Source organism: Pogona vitticeps, chromosome 5 (assembly GCF_051106095.1).
Source record: "Pogona vitticeps strain Pit_001003342236 chromosome 5, PviZW2.1, whole genome shotgun sequence".
In the NCBI taxonomy this organism is placed as follows: domain Eukaryota; kingdom Metazoa; phylum Chordata; class Lepidosauria; order Squamata; family Agamidae; genus Pogona; species Pogona vitticeps.
In genome coordinates, this window is record NC_135787.1 from 95,648,751 (window position 1) to 95,674,224 (window position 25,474).

General features: G+C 45.7%; 1 protein-coding gene and 1 long non-coding RNA gene across 2 annotated transcripts in view; one reads left to right on the forward strand and one right to left on the reverse strand.

Moving 5' to 3' along the window:
* Positions 1-25,474, forward strand: part of LOC140707468 (retinol dehydrogenase 7-like) — a 62,188-nt gene that overhangs the window by 11,614 nt on the left and 25,100 nt on the right. The window lies entirely within an intron of this gene.
* On the reverse strand, positions 15,145-18,695 carry LOC140704758 (uncharacterized). Its single transcript, XR_013545575.1, has 3 exons — positions 18,321-18,695; positions 17,612-17,753; positions 15,145-16,070 (listed from the first exon to the last, which is right to left on the reverse strand). It is a non-coding gene; the product is annotated as an uncharacterized LOC140704758 (long non-coding RNA).

Here is a 25,474-nt window from a genome sequence, read left to right on the forward strand (position 1 = left end):
TATATATTTGTGAACCGGTGCCCCAAAGCACTATCCTTCTGTTGCTTGGCTGTATCCTGTAACTACACTCATTCTTCTCAAAAGTAACTTTTTAACTTCTGCTGGAGTACTCTAATTGGCAGCGAACTGCACAAGCCAGAATAATCAACAAACCCTTGCCATTACTAAACAGAAGCATCTTTTTTATGAATAGCTTTTTCGCACTCACTGTTCAGATTGCAGAAACCTCTTTGGAGCAGGTGTCAGGTTGCCCTGTTTTGTGTATATATTTAACTTAAGTTGATTCTAGCCTATGGTAGTCAGTCAAAACTACTGGAATGACTGTAAAATATTGGTTTAGATAAACAGGCTGCTCCATTCGTGGGTAGTCTGCCTAAATATTTTGGATTTTATAAGCACAGACTCCCTGCCCTTCCACGTGCTCAGAAAGAGCAAGCACAACCCAGATGATGGGAGGAGTAAGGGAGAAAGGCCAAGTTTCAGAAAAAAGCACCTTGCCAGCACCATGGCTTGTCCAGTGGGGGGCACTGGAGCAGTTGAAAAAGAAGTCAACATTCCACCCCATTCTGGCTGCATAGTGAAGGTCTCAGAAGTAGGGGATAATTTGTCATGGAACTATTGCGGAGAAGGAGGAGTTTTTGTTTTCTACAAACTTCTACAAACTCTTCACCCCACCCCTGCCAAAGAATCTTGTTCATATCTTTAGGTGGTAACATCTGAGACAAAGGCAAGCAATGTTGTCTGCATCATATTTTGCAGAAGATTCACTGCATGACCTTTGTCATTATCATCCACTTTCTTATTTAGGAGGGGCAGGTGGAGTGAAATAATAATAATAATAATAATAATAATAATAATAATAATAATAATAATAATAATAATAATAATAATAATTATTATTATTATTATTATTATTATTATTATTATTATTATTATCATCATCAGCAGCAGCAGCATCATCATCATCATCATCATTATTCCCCTGTCCCTCCACATAGGATCAGGGGAAGTGCTCAATTTGCCAATATCTTGAAGCAGCTTATTTTTAAAGCCATTTCACAATACTGGACATTGACACTGACTATGGAGCTGCAAGGCTAAATTTCAGTGCATTCCCAGCAATTACACACACGGGGAACAGACTAAACTAGAGTTACACAAACCTGCACCTAAAATGTAGAAGCCCCTGACAGGGATTTAAAACTATGCACGTTGGGGGGTTGTAGGGGCAAATTGGTTCACTCTAGCAGTTACATTATGTGGTTGTAAGAAAAAAGAGCAAACCATTTGCTCCTGTAGCACATCAAACAACGCCTCTCTGAATTAGCCCATACTTTATTTTAGTGTATTTATTAAACTGTGAGCTGCTTTCAGTCCCAGACCTAGTAGAAAGCAGCATAAATTAAAGTTAGAGTAACGGTAAAGGTTCCCCGTGACAATTAGTCCAGTCGCGTCCGACCTTAGGGCGCGATGCTCATCCCCGTTTCCAAGCCGTAGAGCCAGTGTTTGTCCAAAGACAGTTTCTGTAGTCATGTGGCCAGCGTGACTAGACACGGAACACCGTTACCTTCCCGCCGTGGTGGTATCTATTTATCTACTTGCGTTTTTAACATGCTTTCAAATTGCTAGGTTGGCAGGAGCTGGGACAAGCGACGGGAGCTCACTCCGTCGCGTGGATTCAAACTGCTGGTCTTTTGACCTTTCAGCCCAGAGGCTTCTGTGGTTTAATCCGCAGTGCCACCACATTAAATGTAATTAATTAAAGGTACTAAGAAGCAAAGCTGGCTTTCTGAGCTCCAGTCAAGACCTCTAACCACCACTACAGTGCTAGCAGATCAGTAGATTTAACCTGTGGATTCAGCCCCTGACCATCAAAAGGCGGTTAGTGGAAGCCTCTTTACTTTCAGAAATCACATTCAGACACTGGTTTATGAGAAAAATGTATAAAGCTACTATGTCTTAGAGACATACTTTGATATATAAAAGATGATAGGATTCCTGGTTCTAATTCACTGTTGTCACACTGTTTTCCAACCAACTTCCAACCACCAACCACGTTTTTTCTCCCTAAGGCTATTCATGCTTTCTAGAGAAGCACTTACAGGTAGAGGCACAAAGGGGTTGCAAAGTCAAAAACAGGTCGGGAAATCTTCCAGAATTCCCCTCTTTCCCCCCTCCCATCAGCCCCAGCCCACACCTTATTTATGGTATTCAGGGGTCTTTCAAGGCAATATCTGGAATGCATTAATTTCTGGCCAACGATTTCCATTTCCAATCAAGGAAGAAAGAGAGTGAGTGACTTTGTGTGCGGGTGGATGTTTTACCACGGGGGGAGGACACACACGACTGGGCTACTTCATCTGGTCACGGCACCCAGAATACAACCACGTGTTGTAAAGACTCCAAACAACCCCATCTTCCAAAAAGCTCCTTCCCTTTTCACTGCCAAGGCAGGGATGTTCAAGCCCGCCCAAGACATGATTTACACAGATAAATTAAGTGGGCTAAACTTGTTTGCCTACTTTACTTGCCCTGTACAGTTATCTGACACCTACTCTCCAAAGAGCTGTTTGCGAAGGAAGAAAGAAACACACGTCTCCTGAGTGCAAATGGCTGCCTGAAGTTGTGCCAAGAAGAGCCATATGATATGACAACTCATAATCTCATCTTAATTATTCATTTGCATTTACTGGAAAGAAAGAGCCGTGCAAATGATATGCATGTACATATTCTTCTGTTATGATTTCAGATGACAATTAATAAGAATGTTTCTAGCAAATTAGCCCTAAAGCTGAGTAGCACTAGCTTAATTGCTATAAAAAGATAGGGATTTTTTTTGTCCTCCAGGTATTATGCAATTCGGTTCTCAGTAGTTCTTACGCCATGTCTAATGATAAATGATAATGGACATTGTAATGCAAAGTATCTGGAGGGCTGAAGGGTCCCCAGCCCTGGTCTCTCATATTTGATGCAAGGTTGGTTATACCAACAACATTCCAGATATGCCACAGCCATGACCAGCAAATTGTGAGGAAACCGTCTGTGACAAATCAGGTGATACCAGATATTGTGAGCTTGTAAATCCTCGTGCTTTCTCCCTTTTGTTGTCCTTGAATAATCTGGAGTCTCTTTGGGTTATAATGATACGGAACGACCTAGCTTCATTTCTCCATCCACAGATCCAAACCTGCTTGCTTGTAAGGTGGGAGAGGACAACAGAAGTTTTGACCGATAAGCAAAAGAATGTGCAAGACATAGCAGACGGAAAATCAAAACAGGACTGTCTGCGCTGCTGATCCTGTCCTCCCTCTGTTACCACTTTTGCCAGTAATTCTGCTTGGTTGTGTCACATCAGCACAATAGGAATAATTGGTTGGTTGGTTTGGGCCATAACAAAACCAGACAAGAGAAACACAACCCAAATAATAAAGCAAAAACAATCAGGCACGGGAGTGCAGCATGAAATGGAGTTACGTGGAAAGCATCACAATATGCAAGTCAAAAGATTTTTGCTGTTGCTGCACTGGGAATAATGTACCTGTAAATGCAGAGCCAGGAATCTGCAGATATGCAAAGGATATAACTTCTGAAAGTAAACTGCTATATGTTAAGTGTTACATACAGCACTGATGTTACCTGTCTGTCATGGGTTTGGAGGGAAAGTTCCATCCTATGGGGAGTGGAAGGCGGGACATCAGGAGGAGGGGCTGTACTGTATATATATGTGGAGCTTGTGTGGAGAAGTTTAGAAGCTGGAGGAGAAGCTGAGAAAAGAAGCTGGTGTGGGAGTCTGTGTGTCAGACAGGGTACTACTGTGTGTCAGTCAGTACCTACCTGATAGGTTCAGGTGTCTGTATGGTTAGCCAGAACTGATAGGTTCAGGGTCTGTGCTTTATTTAAAGGTGTTCTGTGTGAACCAAACTGGTGTATGTATGATTGAGACTAAGCCACGTTACTGTATCTTATTCACTTGACCCTTTTATTTTCCCTGTGTGTTATTTAAATAAACCTTATTCCTTTGTTTGTTAAAAATCCATTCCTGGTCTGTGTGACTCCTTACAGGGAATGGTTGGTGGCAGCTTAGTGAAACTGTGGCATATCCCAGTAGGTCTGGGGTTGTCACATTGATTGGTGTCCAGCGTGTGGGATATGACTGGTCCAGTTGTCCAGTGGTCCAGCAAAGCCTTGGCAAGTGTGCCCAGAGCAAGGGGGGTCTAGTCAGGGACAATCTGAGAGCGCGTAGGTAATCTTCTAGGCTTACCTCACGGGGAGGTAGGCTAGTGGAAGAACGTGTAACCTCAGATTGGGGACTAGATTAGGGAGCTCTGAGGCAACCTGTTTTGGCGGGAAAAAAGCTGAGGCAAAGCTGAGTGAAGTAGGAGTGATCTAGCCTGTCTGCTGAGAGGCCTAGCAGAGGGGGTTGGACTCTGGCTGGCAACAGTTGCAAGTTAGTGCTGAAGGAACAGCAGCAATCTATAGAAGGCTGGTTCTGAGGCAAAAAGAAAAAAGAAAAAAAAAGTGGTCGCTTTATTTTGAGGCTTGACTTTTGAAAGCAGCCTGTTCTGGGGGGGGATTATGCCCTTGACTCGAAGCCAAATGGCAGAAATGGGTGAAGTGAGGGAACCCCAGGTAGACCAAGGTTCTGAGGATGAATTTGGCTCAGTGCAGGATGACAGCACGGGAGAACAGAACCCAGAACTCAGAAAAATGCTCCTAGCCCAACAGCATGAACTGAGGGTGAGGGAGATGGAGCAAAAGGAAAGGGAGAGGCAAAGACAATTTGAGTTGGAGAAAGAAAGGATGGCGTTTGAGTTAAGAAGATTGGAACTGATGAATCAGAACAATAATAACAGTAGAGATTCTGAGGGAGGCCAATTGTCTAAAACTGACCTGAAGAAATTCCCTGTGTACCACAAGGGAGATTGCCCTGAGGTGTTCTTTTCCCTTGTGGAAAGAGCGTTTGTGGACTTCTCAGTAAGGGAAACTGAGAAGATGACCATTATGCGATCTTTAATCAGTGGCAGCCTGGCAGAAGTCTATGCAGAGATGCCAGAGGAGCTGCTAAAAGATTTCGCTGAGTTTAAAAAACTGGTGTTTGCCAGACATGGGATAAATGCGGAACAGCTGAGGCAAAGATTCAGGTCACTCACCAAGAAACCAGAGCAGACTTTTACCCAAGTGGGGGCCCAACTGGTGAGGCTGCTAGAGAAATGGCTATCTCAGGAGGGGACAGAGACCTTCCAGCAGCTCAAAGACCTGATAGCGCTGGAACAGTTTTATTCAATCCTGCATGGGGAACTGAAGTTCCAGGTGAGGGAAAGGAAACCGAAATCTGTGGCCGAAGCGGCAGAGATCGCAGATTTTATTTCCCAAATAAGAAAGCCCTTAGGTGAGGGGAAATTGATAGGTAAACCTAAAGAAACCTACAGCAAGTACTCTCAGGGACCAGGGAGAAACCAGCAAGGGGGAGGGGCCCATGGTGAAGGGAAGCCCTCAGACACGAAACCAAAACCTCAGATTTTGGAGGGAAAACCAAAACAAGATGAGAAAGACTCCAAATACAGCAGAAAATGTTATTTCTGTCAAGGAAAGGGCCATCTAATCTCAGAGTGTGAGAAATTAAAGCAGCTAAAAGGAAATGTGCCTCATGATTTGAGTGGAACCAAGCCAAAAGCTGTGTTCTGTGTCCAGAAAGAGCCAAGCTCCTTGCCACTGAGGGAGCCTGTTGCCATGGCTACTCAATCTGGAACAGATACATCTGCTGATCAGGCTGAGGAAAATGGTCCTCTTGTGGAGGTCAAGCGCTGCTTACTAGTGAGAACAGATTCGCAGTTGTTTGAAACCGCAGGGGTGGACGTAGGAATACTTGACCATCAGTATAGGGGGTTAAGGGATACTTGTTCCCAGGTGACCCTGTGCCATCCAGATATTATTCCTAGGGAGTATATAATCCCAAATGAGAACATAAAGGTGGCAGGGATTGAGGGACAGGTGATCTCGCTGCCAGTAGCTGAGGTACCTGTGAACTTTCAAGGCTGGAGGGGAGTTTGGCGGCTAGCGATTTCATCGACTCTGCCAGCAGCCGTGCTCGTGGGAAATGACCTGGCTGAACATGTGAAACGGGTGCTAGTGATTACACGTTCACAAGCTACCACGGGGACAGTTCAGGGGGGTGCTGATGAGCCCGAGACGGAAGCAGGTGGGGGAAGTGCCGAAGCTGTGGTGGAAACCTTGACCACGGACAGCAAATTTGGCCAAGAGCAAAAGGCAGACGCCACTCTCCAAAAGTGTTTTGAACAGGTGACAGACGCCCAGCTAACACCTGAAACCCCAGTGAGATTTCGAGAGAAAAAGGGAATTTTATATAGAGAGACCCTGAGGAATATCTCAAAAGGGGGAGATGGGATCAGAAGTCAGCTAGTGGTACCTGAAAAGTATCGCCCCATGATCTTACAAAGGGGGCACTCTGACATGTTTGCTGCGCACTTAGGGGTGAACAAAACACAGCAGAGAATCACACAGAATTTTTACTGGCCTGAAATAGGGAAGCAGATCAAGGAGTTCTGTAAGCAATGTGATGCGTGTCAGAGGCAGGGGAATAACCGTGACAGGACCAAAGCAAAGTTGTGCCCTTTGCCTGTGATTGACACTCCGTTCAAATGTATAGGGGTGGATATTGTGGGACCTTTGCCCAAGGCCACAAAGAGGGGGAACAGGTTCGTTCTCACCATTGTGAACCATGCCATGAGGTACCCTGAAGCCATTCCCTTGACTAACATTGAAACTAACACAGTGGCAGATGCCTTGGTGGGGTATATGTCCAGGATGGGATTTGCCTCAGAAATAATCACAGATTTGGGCGCATCGTTTACATCGAAGCTCATGAAACGGTTATGGCAAATCTGTGGAATTAAACACAAGGAAACCACTGCCTATCACCCTGAAAGTAATGGGTTAACGGAGAAGTTCAATGGGACTCTAATGCGCATGATTAGGGCTTACTTGGCAGAGAATCCAAACAATTGGGACCAGAAGCTGCAATCCCTTTTGTTTGCTTATCGATCAGTGCCACAAGCCAGTACCGGGTTCAGTCCGTTTGAACTTTTGTTTGGGAGAAGGGTGAAAGGGCCACTCGATTTAATCAAACAAAATTGGGAGCAGATCACCCAGGATGACCCACAAGATGTTGTGACATACATAGACTCTTTAAGGAATGACCTAAAGAGAAACCTAGAGCTAGCAGCAGAGACCCTGCAAGCTCAAAAGGTCAGAAAGAAAGCTTGGGATGACCAGGAAGGCAGGGAGAGGCACTTTAACCCAGGGGAGGAAGTGCTTTGGCCTAGGCCCTGCAAAGAGAACAAACTGCAGCTGGGTAGCCCAGAAATAAAATACTTGGGTCACATAGTAGGGGGAGGAGTGATCAAACCCCTGGAGGCCAAGATAGAAGCCGTTCGTGATTGGCCTAGACCCAACACCAAGAAAAAAGTCAAATCATTTCTTGGGTTGGTGGGCTACTACAGAAAGTTCATCCCGAGGTTTAGCGAGATAGCGACTCCGCTGACCGATCTGACACGGAAGAAGACTGATGACCGCATCCCGTGGACCAGCGACTGTGAGGAGGCGTTCCAGAGGTTGAAGGAGGCCCTCATCAACTATCCAGTGCTGCGTGCTCCAGACTTCGACCGGGAGTTCATCATCTACACCGATGCGTCTAACAGCGGGGTAGGAGCAGTTCTTTGCCAGGAGGATGAAAATGGTGACCAGCATCCAGTGTCCTACCTGAGTAGGAAACTCCAGAAAGGTGAGAGACATTTGGCAACCGTGGAAAAGGAGTGCCTGGCCATAGTCTACGCGATCCAGAAGGCCAAGCCTTACATCTGGGGAAGACATTTTATTCTGTGCACTGACCATTCACCACTGCAATGGTTAAAGACAATGAAAACCCACAATAGTAAACTTATGAGGTGGGCTTTAAACCTGCAAGACTATGACTTTGAAGTGAAGGTGGTCAGAGGGTCAGTGAACTGTGTTGCTGACGCCTTGTCAAGAAGACCCGAAGAATGAAGACGGCGAAAGAAACATGGACTATGTATATATTTTGGTGACCAAAGGTTAAATGTATCTGTTTATTAAACATACTTGGTTTGTATGAATAAAGGTAACTTGATGTATTGTAAATGGTAAATGTTTAAATGCCTAATTGATATGTTTATCCTAAAGTAAGTATGGTATTGTGTTATTGTATAACTGTTGTTGTATGTTTTGGATCCAGGTTGTTTTTTGGAGAAAAGCACTTTAGCTTTCCCCCTACAAAACAACTTATAAAGAGGGGAGGTGTTACATACAGCACTGATGTTACCTGTCTGTCATGGGTTTGGAGGGAAAGTTCCATCCTATGGGGAGTGGAAGGCGGGACATCAGGAGGAGGGGCTGTACTGTATATATATGTGGAGCTTGTGTGGAGAAGTTTAGAAGCTGGAGGAGAAGCTGAGAGAAGAAGCTGGTGTGGGAGTCTGTGTGTCAGACAGGGTACTACTGTGTGTCAGTCAGTACCTACCTGATAGGTTCAGGTGTCTGTATGGTTAGCCAGAACTGATAGGTTCAGGGTCTGTGCTTTATTTAAAGGTGTTCTGTGTGAACCAAACTGGTGTATGTATGATTGAGACTAAGCCACGTTACTGTATCTTTTTCACTTGACCCTTTTATTTTCCCTGTGTGTTATTTAAATAAACCTTATTCCTTTGTTTGTTAAAAATCCATTCCTGGTCTGTGTGACTCCTTACAGGGAATGGTTGGTGGCAGCTTAGTGAAACTGTGGCATATCCCAGTAGGTCTGGGGTTGTCACATTAAGAAATTTCCATGGTCTGATACTGAATTACACAAACTGGCATGCAACCGATACATCCTCAGAGATTTCTTAACTTACAACCATTCAATTCCAAATGCTACATCTTTTGTTTAATGATGCAACAGGATTTCCGTCATAGAATAAATAAGCAAGGAAAAGAAACAAGCATCCTGGTTTTCAGGCAGCATACTGTTATTCTGAGAGTCATACTTCTCACAAGGACTGAAAAAAGTATCTATCTTTTCTGTTCTACAGCACATTTTTATTCATATCATAATACATAATCATTAGACAGGTTAAAAGAGACAATGTTTTAGACTTAATTGATAAACGGAAGATCAATAAGTTACTGCGCCCAGATGGCAGCCACCCAAGCGTTACTAAGGAACTGAGAAATCAAGTTCCTGATCTCTTAACTAAAATATACACCTTGTCTCTTAAAACAGTCACAGTGCCAGATGTCACACCAATCTTTAAAGAGGCAAGAAGGGGGGACTCGGGAAACTACAGGCCGGTTAGCCCAACGTCTGTTCCAGGGAGAAACCTTTTAGAATTCTTTGAAAAGGTCAACAGGCATGTGGATATGGGCGAACCATTAGATATTATCTATTTGGATTTTCAGAAGATGTTTGACGTGGTCCCTCACCGAAGGGTGCTGAGAAAACTTCACAGTCAGGGGATAAGAGGGCAGGTCCTCTTTTGAATGGGTTGAGAACCAGGAAACCAGGAGAGTAGGTCCAGTCAACAGGCGATTTTCACAATGGCGAGAGGTGAAAAGCGGTGTGCCCCAGGGATCTGTCCTGGGACCAGTACTTTTCAATCTGTTCAGAAATGACCTGGAGGCAGGGATAAGCAGGGAGGTGGCCAAGTTTGCCGTATGCTTTCTGGGAATGCTCCCGTTTTGTAAGCATAACTAAATTGTTTCTTTAATTCATGGCTGAAGGATGATACCAGTTCAAAAGTCTAAATTTAGCCTCCAGCTACTGCAGTACAGAAAAGTAAATCAAGTAAAATTAAATAAAATAAACAAGCCCTGGCACTCATTATGTCCGATAATAATCATTGTCTGCCATCAATTTAATTCCAACTTATAGCAAGTCTAGCCAGGGATTTGTAGGTATACTCTTGAAGTGGTCTACATTTTCTTTTTCTGATGGTACCCTGAGACAGTGCAGTTTGTTCAGGACTAAAGAGGTTGGCTCTTTACCTCGGACACACATTGGAGAACTGAACTCAGAACCTCTGACATTTCAGCCAAATATTTAACTCACTGAGCCATCTATCCTCTCCAAGTAATGTTCACCTGGAAACATGCAGTGTATTCTGGTGGTTTGTTACAACTTTCTGCTGCAGAAGCTGGGACAGTAGATAGACTTGCACCCTAATGCACTGAGCCTCATGGCACATTGGTTAAACTGACGTACTGCAGCTAAAACTGTGCTCACGACCCAGGGTTCAATCCCATGTAGCCGGCTCAAGGTTGACTCAGCCTTTTATCCTACTGAGGTTGGTAAAATGAGTACCCAGCTCGCTGGGGGGGGGCAATGTGTAGCCTGCATAATTGACTTGTAAACCGCCCAGAGTGTACTTGAAGCACTATGGGGAGGAATATCAGCAGCACGCTTTGCTTTTTGCTAATCCAAAATTACATCTAAGTGAGAACCACTATCCATCCTGGAGTGGAAATGGTGGCCCTTTCTTGGCAGAGCACAGCCATGGCACACATGGCACCAGGGCTCGCATCGAGGAGGGAATGATTGGAGGGGAGGGTTTTGAACCGCACTTGAAGTAGGCAGGAAAAGGCCATGGGCATTAGATGAGATGTGTCGAGGAGGGACTGACAAGAGAGCAGGGCGGGTGGGAGGGACCATGCTTGGGTTGGGCCAGAAAGGCAGGGTGGGGATAGAGGGGGCCTGAGGGGAGGAGAGAGAAGAGGGTTGGGGGTGAAGGGGGATTTGTGGTAAGTAGGGCATGCAGCGAGGAGCAGAGGGGGCATTGCGGGAGGGTTTGTGAAAGGAAAGGGGTGGGCCTGGGAGTGAAGCGGGATGGACAAGAGGGGTTTATTTGCTTAAGGGAGGTGACTGAGAAAAAAGGAATGTTATTTTCTTGGGTATGTATGGGGAAAATGAAACCCAGTCTATCAGAGGTGTTTTCTACACTCTACACCAAGAGAGACTCTTAAAAACTGACTGAATCCTCCTCAGGGAAGACCATGAAAAGCATTTCCTTGACATCGAACCCAGATAGGGCCTGAGACATATGTCCCCCACCCGAATATTGAAGCCAAGCCTGAAGTTGTCTTTGAACAGAAGAGAAATCACCCCTTCTCTTCAGGAAAGCCCACGGAAGGGATTTCCTTGACAACCAATCACTCAAGACGGGTAGAGGAAATACGTCGCCTAATCCAAGATGAAAGGCGCCTAAGGACGCACCACGCCACCGAAGTGAAACAATGCAAAGACTGATCGTTTCCTTCAACAAGAAGAGAAATTACTTCTTCTCTTCAAGAAAGCCATGAAAGTCATTTCCTAGAACTCCAATCACACAGGACGGGTAAATGAAATCCTTTTCGTAATGAAAATCGCACTACGAACCCAGCCCCCCCAATTACGACGAAGCCAAGCCTGATGTTGTCTTTGAACAGAAGAGAAATCACCCCTTCTGTTCAGGAAAGCCCACGGAAGGGATTTCCTTGACAACCAATCACTCAAGACGGGTAGAGGAAATACGTCGCCTAATCCAAGATGAAAGGCGCCTAAGGACGCACCACGCCACTGAAGTGATACAATGCAAAGACTGATCGTTTCCTTCAACCAGAAGAGAAATTACTTCTTCTCTTCAAGAAAGCCATGAAAGTCATTTCCTAGAACTCCAATCACACAGGACGGGTAAAGGAAATCCTTTTCGTAATGAAAATCGCACTACGAACCCAGCCCACCCATTCCGACGAAGCCAAGCCTGATGTTGTCTTTGAACAGAAGAGAAATCACCCCTTCTGTTCAGGAAAGCCCACGGAAGGGATTTCCTTGACAACCAATCACTCAAGACGGGTAGAGGAAATACGTCACCTAATCCAAGATGAAAGGCACCTAAGGACGCACCACGCCACCGAAGTGAAACAATGCAAAGACTGATCGTTTCCTTCAACCAGAAGAGAAATTACTTTGTCTCTTCAAGAAAGCCATGAAAGTCATTTCCTAGAACTCTAATCACACAGGACGGGTAAAGGAAATCCTTTTCGTAATGAAAATCGCACTACGAACCCAGCCCACCCATTACGACGAAGCCAAGCCTCATGTTGTCTTTGAACAGAAGACAAATCACCCCTTCTGTTCAGGAAAGCCCACGGAAGGGATTTCCTTGACAACCAATCACTCAAGACGGGTAGAGGAAATACGTCGCCTAATCCAAGACGAAAGGCGCCTAAGGACGCACCACGCCACCGAAGTGAAACAATGCAAAGACTGATCGTTTCCTTCAACAAGAAGAGAAATTACTTTTTCTCTTCAAGAAAGCCATGAAAGTCATTTCCTAGAACTCCAATCACACAGGACGGGTAAATGAAATCCTTTTCGTAATGAAAATCGCACTACGAACCCAGCCCCCCCAATTACGACGAAGCCAAGCCTGATGTTGTCTTTGAACAGAAGAGAAATCACCCCTTCTGTTCAGGAAAGCCCACGGAAGGGATTTCCTTGACAAACAATCACTCACGACGGGTAGAGAAAATACGTCGCCTAATCCAAGATGAAAGGCGCCTAAGGACGCACCACACCACCGAAGTGAAACAATGGAAAGACTGATCGTTTCCTTCAACCAGAAGAGAAATTACTTCTTCTCTTCAAGAAAGCCATGAAAGTCATTTCCTGGAACTCCAATCACACAGGACGGGTAAAGGAAATCCTTTTCGTAATGAAAATCGCACTACGAACCCAGTCCCCCCCAATTACGACGAAGCCAAGCCTGATGTTGTCTTTGAACAGAAGAGAAATCACCCCTTCTGTTCAGGAAAGCCCACGGAAGGGATTTCCTTGACAACCAATCACTCAAGACGGGTAGAGGAAATACGTCGCCTAATCCAAGATGAAAGGCGCCTAAGGACGCACCACACCACCGAAGTGAAACAATGCAAAGACTGATCGTTTCCTTCAACAAGAAGAGAAATTACTTCTTCTCTTCAAGAAAGCCATGAAAGTCATATCCTAGAACTCTAATCACACAGGACGGGTAAAGGAAATCCTTTTCGTAATGAAAATCGCACTACGAACCCAGCCCACCCATTACGACGAAGCCAAGCCTCATGTTCTCTTTGAACAGAAGACAAATCACCCCTTCTGTTCAGGAAAGCCCACGGAAGGGATTTCCTTGACAACCAATCACTCAAGACGGGTAGAGGAAATACGTCGCCTAATCCAAGACGAAAGGCGCCTAAGGACGCACCACGCCACCGAAGTGAAACAATGCAAAGACTGATCGTTTCCTTCAACAAGAAGAGAAATTACTTCTTCTCTTCAAGAAAGCCATGAAAGTCATTTCCTAGAACTCCAATCACACAGGACGGGTAAATGAAATCCTTTTCGTAACGAAAATCGCACTACGAACCCAGCCCCCCCAATTACGACGAAGCCAAGCCTGATGTTGTCTTTGAACAGAAGAGAAATCACCCCTTCTGTTCAGGAAAGCCCACGGAAGGGATTTCCTTGACAACCAATCACTCACGACGGGTAGAGAAAATACGTCGCCTAATCCAAGACGAAAGGCGCCTAAGGACGCACCACGCCACAGAAGTGAAACAATGCAAAGACTGATCGTTTCCTTCAACAAGAAGAGAAATTACTTCTTCTCTTCAAGAAAGCCATGAAAGTCATTTCCTAGAACTCCAATCACACAGGACGGGTAAATGAAATCCTTTTCGTAACGAAAATCGCACTACGAACCCAGCCCGCCCAATTACGACGAAGCCAAGCCTGATGTTGTCTTTGAACAGAAGAGAAATCACCCCTTCTGTTCAGGAAAGCCCACGGAAGGGATTTCCTTGACAACCAATCACTCAAGACGGGTAGATGAAATACGTCGCCTAATCCAAGATGAAAGGCGCCTAAGGACGCACCACTCCCCCAAAATTAAACAATGCAAAACCTTGCCTGAAAAAACACTTCTTCAAAATTCGACGATGCCAAACCTGCTATGACCATGGAGCAGAAGTGAAACTAACAATTCTCAAATGCTTAAGTGCTCTCCTTGACACCCTCCCTCCAATGACGGGTAGAAGGAGCTCTCCTGCCTGAAGATTAGAACTTCAGCCAGCTGTAGCACTAGACGATGCCAAGCCTGCCTATTTCCCTCCAAAGGAAGAGAAGCCAATGCTTCCCTTCCTGAAAAAATTGAATACCAGGATTATTTTAACACCCACCCACGAGACGGGTACATGAAATATTTCTCCTGTCTCAGCTTTAAAACAGCACCGCTCTCTAAAAGTCGAAGACGAAAGCCTGCTGAATTCACAATAACACGGGAGAAGCTATCGCTTCCCATCAGCCAAGGAAATAAGCAGCCTTTGCATTGTCTCATTTCAGGAAGTGCCACTGATGGGTCAATTTTAATACTGGGGTAGGGGACATATTTCTCGGCCCCTACCTGGGTGGATGTCAAGGAAATGCTTTCCATGGTCTTCCCTGAAGAGGATTCAGTCAGTTATTAAGAGTCTCTCTTGGGGTAGAGAGAAGAAAACAACTCTGATGGGGTCGTTTGTAGCTTCTGGGAACAGCTGATTTGAAATTTGGGATGCAGCACACTATTTTAAGCAGAAGCGTGCATTAAATGGGTAGAAACACACCCATAAAAAGACTGTTTCTCTTTCCCCTTATATACCCAAGAAAATAACATTCCTTTCTTCTCATTCATCTCTATTATGCAAATAAACCCCTCTTGTCCATCCCTCTCCACTCCCAGGACCACCCCTTTCCTTTCACAAACCCTCCCGCAATGCCCTCTCTGCTCCCCGCTGCGTGCCCTGCCTACCACAAATCCCGCTTCACCCTCAACCCTCTTCTCTCTCCTCCCCCCAAGCCCCCTCTATCCCCACCCTGCCTTTCTGGCCCAACCCAAGCATGGTCCCTCCCACCCGCCCCTCTCTCTTGTCAGTCCCTCCTCGACGCATCTCATCTAAAGCCCATGGCCTTTTCCTGCCCACGTCAGGTGCAGTTCTGCCCCCTCCCCCCTCCCCCCTCCCCTTCCCTCCCCCTTCCCTCCCCCCTCCCCTCCCCTCCTCGACGCAAGCCCTGTCTATCCCCCCCGTATTTTTTCGGCCACCACGAGCATGGTTCCTCACCCCCCATTCTGCAGTCATTCCCTCCATGACCCAAGCCCTGTCCATTTGCTCCCCCCGCCCCACAAGTTTGGTTCTCTCCCCCACCCCCCAAGGATGTTCTGTCATTCTGTGCTTGCCACACCATCTGTCTTTCCCCTCTCGGGTCATTTCCTCCCCAACACACATCCCTTCCTGATGCCAGCTGTGTTCTATTGTTTTTCTTTTGCTATCAAGGGTGCCAACTCAAGTCTCTCATAAGGAGGCATTTCCCCCTCGTTTTGCCAATGGTCGTTGGCCACACGTTGAAAGAAAAAAGAATGGCTGGACTATGTTTCAAGTTCAGGTTTGGCAAATATAGCACTTCCATATGGTCTAGTGTGGGAACGCTCCCCTCCAGGTCACTAGCTGATGTCTGTTCTTCAGTGCAGAGTACACTCTCCTGGCATAGTGAGAGCGTCTCCTGACGGGGATCTGTGACTCACTCATTCTGCCTATTTTCCCTTAGAGTTAGTGCGTAACTTCAAAGGATTTCTCCGGCCTATCCTGAGTGGCCATGAGGTAACTAGTGTCCCATCTGAATTCTGTCAACAATCTGTAAGCTTGTTAAGCTTGATAAAAGGGAATTCTCAGGGCGACGCTCTAGGAATTCTGCTGGCGGACATCTACATCTCCACTGACTTCTTGCTTGTCTCTAAAGTTAATTGCTTTTTCTTCTGTGATCACCTAAACCTTTAGTCTTTGTTTCTTGATCACTATAGTCTAGGATGTCTCTCACGCGTGAGATGTTTCAGCAGATGCAGAAGCCATTTGGCATATAAAACAGTCACTCCAGTTCTTTCAACCAAGAGTTCACGTGCTTGCACTTGATGGCTCACTGTGCTTTCTAATGCAAAGTGCACATCTCTGACGTTCTGCAGGGAGAAAAGAAGACAAAATTGCAATGGTCAGAACACTGACTGAAATACTTCTGCTGTAAGTTCACAGAAGCATTAAAGTCAACACACCTGCATAGTTAGAGTTTGCATTTGGCGACACAGCTCTAAGCAGAAAATCACACTGAAGGCACTGGAACCCTGACATTTCCATCCATGAAAAATCAGTCAAGAATATTAGAATGAGATATGTAGAATAGAAATTTAAAATCTGGCACACAAGATCTTTCTTCTTTACACAAGGAAAAAACTGTCAGATGAGAATAGTGTAAAGGTGGGAAATCGCACGTTTATTTTGGCCATTTGACAATCCTGAATCAACTGTATGCTTTGATCTTAATTCCTGACACTCTCTCACTCCCTTTTCAACTTCTGCTTTTATTTGTTTTTGAATCTGAAGTAACCTAAGTGATGCCGTGTACGCTCTCCTAGTCTCTGATCCTTACATGGATGAACACGAGGTTTCACCTATTCATAACCATGTTCTCAACCACTGCGTTACAGTTTTCAACATCAGATGGAGAACTTTCAAAAAAGGATTTACAATGTCATAACATTGTCCAATCCGACATAAACCTTCTATTTTTTAACGTTTCATTATCTCTATGGAACTAATTGTAACAAGAATTTATACTTTACATTAAAGTATTTTACATTGTTAAATTAGAGGGAAGGAAACAATCAGCATTCACAGAAATGCTGGAAAGATGAACTACAAAAATTAATTCTCCTGCACCCGTGCAGCACTTTGCAATACAGGTATTTGACTTACTACAGCACTTCAACTCCGTACCTCCACTCTGTCCCTGTGTACATAAACTGGCAGCAGAGGCCAGCACTTCCCCTGTAAAGAAGGCTCAGATGCATCCTTTCTCTGAACCTGAAACGTCGCTTGCACTCTTAGAGAGGCATTTGGCAGGCACATCTGGTTTGCTATGCACGGAAAAGGCCTTGCGATACACATCCCTTAATAGCTCCTGGACAGACTGTGAAGACAGTCCAATTCCAACTAGCTTTTAATGAGGTACTGTGCAAAAACAATGCATCTCTGCCACTGTTTTAATGATGCTTTCCCCACTACTGATTTTGTTTTATTTGATTGCTTTCCCTGATATATATATATATATATATCATATCATAGGCATCCTTCAGTCTCGAGAGACTATGGTATCGTGCTCTGTATGGAGGACTTGGAACAGCGTCTAGTGTGGCTGAGGAGGCCAATTCGAGAGTGACAATCCCTTGCACACTTAGGACAAATACAATCTGTACCCGGTCTAGCTCCCTGATTTTGCTGCTTTCGTGACTGCCTCTTTGCCTCAGCCTGCTCTCCCAATTTGATATATATATATATATATAGGCTGCTAATTTGATATGTCTGCACTCCTCCATTGCTTTCTCAGAGGATTAATAAAACAAGGCAGAGAAGTTTTTTAAAAAAAAAGTTGTACATCTCTACGTGCCTTAAATAAGTTTCTTTAAAATGAAGAAGAAGAAAAATACTTCCTTCTAAGGTTTACCTGACTTATTTAACAGTTTTCAGTCGAGAGTTTTCATTTCAACCAGACAATCATAGCGTTTGGCATCCCATTTCTACCATGTTTCTTCCTTGCTACTCATTATGCTCATTCAACAATCGGCACACAGACGTACTTCAAAAGTCTGAAAACACAATGCACACCAAGTAAACCAAAATGACAATGCAGCAGCTGACAAGAGATAACATGCAAAACAATAAGTACACCGTTAACATAACAACATATATCTTCATGTATTGCTTCCTATGGACAATATGAAATGGGGAAAAATGTACCTCTTAAAGCCTAAAACTGAAAAGGAAAGCAGTAAAAAACTGTGCAATCTTTTCCTTATCATACCTTAGATGAAGGGGTTTTATCCCCTCCAGACATTTAAGATCAAAAAGCCCTGCGAAAATGATCAGTTTAGAAGAGACTCTACAAGGGTGACTCCCGCCCCCAACGCCCCCCCCCCAAGCAAGCTGGGACCTTTGAGTGGAAAAAGAGAGACAGACAGGAAGAGGTGGCAGGCAACAAGGCAGCCCCTGGGCTGGCATTTTCTTCCACCCCCCTCCCCACTCCTGGTCTTTGGCAAACTGGGGACTGCTCTGACACTGGGGTAACATAACAAGAACCTGCACTGACTGGGGCCAGGAGCCCAGCCCTCGGTCCAACGGGTCACCATCCTCTCCCGCCAGGCGCAGTGACCTACCTGCCTCGCCTCCCCTGGCCAGCTGCCGATGCCCCTTCCGCCAGAGCACGCCAGGCCGGGGGATGCCGGAGTGTTGCTCGGCCACGCACTCGGGCTCTGCGTTGGGGTGGAGCAGCGCCGGCCTTCGGGAGAATCCTCCAAGGGCGATTTGGGTGGCGAGAGAGCAGAGGACGAGGCGTTCCCTTCGCTGGGCGGGGCTTGCAGGCCCTTCCCGAAAGAGGCTGTGGGGCAGAGAAGGGCCCTGGCATCCGCCTTGGGGGGGACACATCCAGTTGCCATAGGCAGCAGCTCTGGAAAAGCGACCTGTCCACACCTCACTCTACCTTGGAAGAGGAAAGACAGACAGAGAGAAAGACATGGTCAACCCTGAGAACCAGGGACGGCATGGCTAGAGAAAGAGAGAGAACTGCTCTGCGGCCACCTACAGCTCAGACTAAGCCTTGCATGCAGAGAGAGTCAAAGGCCCTTTTATTGCACCGGCTAGGAATGCCCCCAATGGATGGGAGGCAAAAGCAAGGCCATCAAAAGGGCCCACCTGAAATGAAGGAAGCTGAACAAGTCTTCCCCCAATCAATACTCAAAGACTAACAGCAAAGTCAACACCGTTCTGGGGAAATGCATTCCTCTGAGTAACCAATCAAAGCTAAACCAGTTGAAAGGAACTGCTGACCCAGCTTAATTGTTTTTTTTTCCTAGACTCTTCCAGGTTCACTATTAGTGAAGTGGGAAGCCTCTTACAGAGAGGATGCACTGGCCACTTTAGTCATACTTTGAGCCAGGGTGATGCAAAAGCACATTCAGGCTCAAAAGCAACCTTAAGGACAAAACCTATTCTGAGATTTAGGCAGCTTAGAGCTGTTCCCACCAAAAACAATAATAGCTTCCTACCTCTCAGCTCTCCCCACAGATTAGCATGGTTCCAGCGCTCAAGCAGAGTTCCTCATAACAGCAGGCTGGATGACATGTTCCAGCCAGAATAAAGCTGCTGCCCAGAACTGCCATTTCCTCTGGTTGGCCTTATATCCCATCTCCCTCCATCAGAGCCTGCAGCCTTTCCAACCAATCAGGTGCAGTCCTTTCTGAAGCCAACTAATTGGTAACTCCTGGAAGAGTAGCTCCTGGAGGTCACCAGGTGTGCCTAATTAGCACACCAAGGGAAGCCAAAAAATTCCTCCCCAGTTTCAAGGCCTATAGATAGCATTCTTCACAGCCAGGATGGCTCTCTCATTGCCTGAGCCTTCTTTCTCTCCTCTCCACTCTTTTTGTAGCTGTGAAGTGAATAAGACATTCAAAATATATGAACAGGTGGCTATTAGCTATAAGTGAGTTAAACATGTAGGTACACTTGAATTCACACAAAATGCATTTGTGACTCTCTGTGATTTTTGAGCTCAAAATAAACTGCTTTTTTGCTCCCAGGGACTCTCTGGTCTTTCCTCTGCTGTTTTCTGAAAGATGGTTAGAGTGGCAGCTTTCTTGGTGCCAAAACTAGGCATCTCTGAGTCAGGGAGAGGGACTGAGTTTTAAATGCGTTAGAACTCCCCCACTGCTGGCACCAGGGAGGCAAGGGTCTCTCTGAAGACAGGCAAACGACGGTGTGGTGATGCGCTTGACAAGCCCTCTGGCCGAACGCAGTCTTTTTGACTGATGGGTTTCTCGACGCTTCTCCAGCAGAATCCTTGTTCTGTCCCCTTTGGGGAGAATCTTCCTGAAGCGAAGAGCATTTGGTCCCCTTCGGAGGAGGGGGTTTGGGGAGCCCAGCCTCTGGTAATGCCCAGGGAACTTTCACCTATGTGAATGGCACTATTCCTGGATCGGATCATGATGCCCAGGTGCTGGAGGCATCTGGTCTGCTTCCTTTGGCAGAGAGCTGGCCTGCCGCCCGAGGTTGGTGGCTGGGTAAGTTTAATGTGTGGCAAATGGGAGGGAACAAAGAGGACTCATACAGATGCTGAGGGCTATGTTTCCCCCACTCCAGCTGATTGGGGCTATCCTCTCCGGCCATTCCTGCAGACACCGTACACACAGGAAAACCAGAATGGTGACAGAGCGAGTGATCCTTTGGGGTGGGGAAAATGTGTTTCTGTCTTTTGCAGCATGTAGGGGGTTGCCTGCTCCGCAAATCAGAAAAGGTGTCAAAGACCTTACTAGTGTGTGCTGTGCTACATAACTTGCCCCCCTAGATCCCCCCCAGATGTGGGGGCTGTTATAGCCATGACTTCCCATGTGTGTTTTGAATGTGACGAGGGAAACATCCCAGGGCCCGGATCCACAGGAGGTACAGTTGCGAGACAATGTGGCCCATGCCTACTTTGGGCCACGAGGCAAGCAAGCTGCTGCAGGATGTGCCCTCTCCCCACTTTTTTGGAACTGCAAAGCTGTCTTTCACATTCCCAAGCATTTCCCAAGGATTCTCTTGCAGAAACCCACCCCGTTACTCCTAGCTACCTCCTTGCACACGATGCCACACTCCTTCCGTGGCAGGGCCTCGTCTTATTCCCTTTTCCCTCCCTTCTAACTCGTCATCAGTGGCAAATATAGCAACCAGAGCTGGGCAGAGTTGTACTTTGGGCAACCATTCCTAGGCTGGGCATGTTAGGGATCACGGGGGCTCTCGTCCCTCTGACACAACTCTACACAGCTCAGGGTCTGACCTTTCACTGTCCATCTTCCTGTCTTCTTTTCTGGTTGGGTAATGTTTAGGGACTTCACTTGGGCTCTTTCCCCCATGATTGGGCAGCCGGGTTGGCTCCCACCCACTCCCTCTGCCTCCTGGCTCATGATTGGGGGGCTGCGTGGATCCATCCAACCCTAATCCTGCCCACCCTCAGCCTCCTGGTTAATGTCTGGGAGGGAAATTTGGGTCCCTTAGAGTAGCATTCTGCCCACCCTCAACAACAACTTCACTTCAGCCCTAGAAGACACAGGCAGGAGAAGAAGTTAAGTCTTCTTTGTTGCTAGTGAGAAGTGCTCTCGTGAGAAAGGCAAGACTGACATTTCATGGCTTTCCTCCCTTCATTTACCTGGGTTTTCTTTTCTAGAAGCTGGAAGCCACAGGCTTCGGGGTGTTTGTGTCTTGCAGCTGCATTCCTGGATGGCTCTACCTTTTAGGACACGAGGCGGACAGATTAGTGGCTCTACCTGTTAGTACAGTGGTCTCCAACCTTGGGCCTCCAGATATTCTTGGACTACAACTTCCAGAAGCCTTCACCACCACCTCTGCTGGTCAGGATTTCTGGGGGTTGAAGTCTCTACCTGTTAGGATACGAGGCAGGATGCGAGGCAGACAGATGTTAGAGAAGAGAACTTACACGCTTTGGAGTGGGTTTTGTGTTGCAAAGTGCCATTTCCCATAGTGAGCTGCCACCACCACCATGACTCAAGTGTCTCCTCGTGAGTCCAAAGTCAGTATGTTGCAAAGCCAGAGAGAAAGAGTCCCCTGGCCCGGATGTTGACATCTGAGTGAGGGGTATATATACCGTTGATGGTGTGCTGTATCGTAATCTCAGCTGAGTGTGTCTCCCTGAGAGGTGGGAGGATTGGGCCTTAATTATTTTGCAAGCTCCCATTGGGTTCCATGTGCTGGAAATTACTTTGGAGTATTTTTTTTCCTGGCCTGACTTCTGCCAGCATAAGGGTGAGGAGTTTGAGCTTGGTGTAACTCAGCTCCTCCCCTGCCCCTCCCTTTCTCCTCCACTTCCCCTCCCCCTTTTGGCCCTTCTGTCCACTGATCAGATGGTGGATCAACCCGCACAGAGTGTTAGGCCAGCCTCAGGGGGCTAGGCCGGCAGAAGGATAGTTGTGCTGGCAAAAGGGACTTAGGCCTAATCCAAACCTTCTACAGCAAGCCTATCTGGGATTTTGGATTCTGCCCTAAATTGGTGCATTAATCCTATTTTCATATTGCAGACGTCTACTGATAGCTACGAAGGCCAGGTCTGTTTGCATGGATGCCTTGCTGAGTTTTTTTTTCCCCTGGGCTTTCTTTTTGCCTCCTGAGCACATGGCCTGGGGGTGGGGCCTAGGGGTGGCACTTACTGATTTAAAAGAGCATGTCCCAGGATGCTGGACCCTTTTCCCTAGGAAGCTGGGCTGAGGGCGAAGGCCAGGTCTGTTTGCATGGATGCCTTCCTGAGTTTTTTTCCCCCTGGGCTTTCTTTTTGCCTCCTGAGCACATGGCCTGGGGGTGGGGCCTAGGGGTGGCACTTACTGATTTAAAAGGTTCCAGTTTTTTTTATGACATTTCCAACATTTACTTGACCTGTTAGAGTACATCTTAGCTAATCTATCAGAAGGTAAATGCCATCTATAAAACATTTTATATAGATTCTCTTTATAAGATGTTGCCATTGTCATCTTATAGTTTCTAGACCACAGCCCTTGCCATTTTTCTAAGTCAATATTGTACCCAAAATTTTTTGCCCATTGAACCATCGTTTCTTTGACCTGTTCATCCTCCATTTTCCAATTTAGAAGGTATTTATATACTTTCCTAATTAATTTGTCATCTGATGTTAGCATTATTTGGTCAAAAGTTGTCTGTTCTTTATAAAAATTGTACATTTTTAGGTCCCGTTCATACCTTGATTGTATTTGCATTATAGGCTACCACGATGCATCTAACCCCTGGTCTATAAGGTCTTTTTTTGGCTTTAATCGCCTATCTTTGTCTAAAATATCTGTATAAGTCAAAAATTTTCTAACGTTCAGAAGGTTGGGATGAACAAATGCTTCTATGGGTGAAACCCATCCTGGTATTTTCATGTACATTTTCATTTTTATTTTTTCCCATATTATATACAGGGAGTTTCTAATATAATGGTTTTGAAAATACCTATGAGATTTGGCTTTCTGATACCATAAAAAGGCATGCCAACCCAACTGTAAATCATGTCCTTCTAAATACAGAAGTCTCTTGTTTTTCAGGCTAATCCATTCTTTCAGCCAAGTTAGAGCAGATGATTGTTGACAGTTGGTCAAGATGGCGGCGCAAGCACTTGCAGCGGCTAGGCATTCCAGAGATCGGCCCTTATTACGGACTCTACATGCTCAGGCACAAGTAATTTACAGTCGACAAGAATTATTATCTATTGGCAGAGAAGGTTACAACTTTGAATCGACGGTCTCAACTTACAACATCCCAGCTGAGCTTTTAAGACAGCCTGCATATCCGGGGGTTACTCCCCCTGCTCTCCCTGTCAGGAAGAAAAGAGCACGGAGAAAACGCAAGCAGAAAAGAGGTTGCAGGGCCGGTCTACGAGTGAGGTTAGGCAAAAATCCTCACAAGCCTGCATTGCCAAGTCTTTTTGTCTCAAATGTTAGATCTCTACCCAACAAGATTGAGGAGCTGGAACTTACTATCTCCCTACAGAAAAATATTCGAGACTGTTGCGTTATGATCTTTACAGAGACATGGCTTGACTCTTCCATCCCAGGGGAGGTAATTGAACTACAAGGACGCAGAGTACATCGAGCAGACAGATCTGTTGAATCTGGGAAGAGCAGAGGTGGAGGGGTTTGTGTTTACACAAACGATAATTGGAGCACAGATGTTAAAATACTGGACATTCACTGTTCTCCTGATTTGGAGTATTTGGCAGTGAAATGCCGCCCCTTTTACCTGCCTCGTGAGTTTAATGTTATTATAATAACAGCAGTATATATACCTCCTGATGCTAACACAACCACAGCTTTGAGTTGTTTGTTAACTGCTATCAGCAAACAGCAGCAGGCCTACCCAGATGGAGTGCTGGTGGTAGCAGGTGATTTCAATCAAGCCAATTTAAAGACCGTCCTCCCTAACTTTTATCAGTATGTGGACTGTCCCACTAGAGGGGAAAATACCTTGGATCAGGTATATAGTAACATCATACATGGATATAAGACGAAGCCATTGCCTAGCTTGGGGCAGTCAGATCATATATCTCTTTTTTTGATTCCATCATACAGACCTCTTGTTAAAAGAATCAGACCATCAATTAGAGAAATACAAGTGTGGCCAGTGGATGCATCTGAGCAACTTCAAGATTGCTTTAGGAGCACTGATTGGGCACTGTTTGAGGAGGACAATGTTGATACTTATGCCTCAACAGTACTGTTTTATATCAAAAGCTGCATCAATGCTGTTACTACTACCAGACAAGTACGAGTGTTTTCTAATAACAAGCCTTGGCTAAATAGAGAAGTGCGCCTTTTATTAAAAGCCAGAAATGCTGCTTTTCATTCTGGTGATGAACTACAGTACAGAGAGGCTAGAGCTAAACTGAAAAGGGGCATTAAGGATGCCAAAGCTATGTACAGCCAGAGAATTGAACAACACCTTGAAAGTTCTGACACTCGCCGAGTGTGGCACGGCCTAAGACAAATCACTGGTCAGAGTAACAAAAACAGTCTGTGTAGCAGCAGTGATTTTTTGGCTGAGCAGTTAAATCAATTTTTCAGCCGTTTTGAGGTGGAAACAGGAACAACCATTATTCCAGCACCTACTGTCTATAATACATCACTAGAATCTACCATCAACAGACAGCCACTAGTACTGCAGATTTCAGATGTGAGACGCGCTTTCCAGAATATTAATGTTCGAAAGGCAGCTGGACCAGATGGAATCATGGGACGAGTTATTAGGGGCTGTGCTGCAGAATTAGCTGGAGTTTTTACGGATATTTTCAATCTATCCTTGTTGCAGTGTTCAGTCCCCACTTGCCTGAAGACATCTATTATAGTGCCAGTCCCCAAGCAGTCAGCTGTGGTATCTCTCAATGATTACAGACCAGTAGCTTTAACATCTGTTGTTATGAAATGTTTTGAGAGATTGGTGCTGGATTACATTAAGGCTAGTCTTCCACCTTCTTTGGACCCATGGCAATTTGCATACAGGAAAAATAGATCTACTGATGATGCTGTGTCCATTGTACTCCATACTGTATTGAGCCACTTAGAACATCAGGGAACTTATGCGAGGCTGTTGTTTGTGGATTATAGCTCTGCTTTTAATACCATTCTACCAAATAGGTTGTTTTTTAAAATGATCAACCTGGGATTACCTCAGGAGATCTGCATGTGGATAAAGGATTTTCTGACAGATAGGCCACAGTCAGTAAGGATGGGATCTCACCATTCTTCTACCCTGGTACTAAGTACAGGAGCTCCCCAGG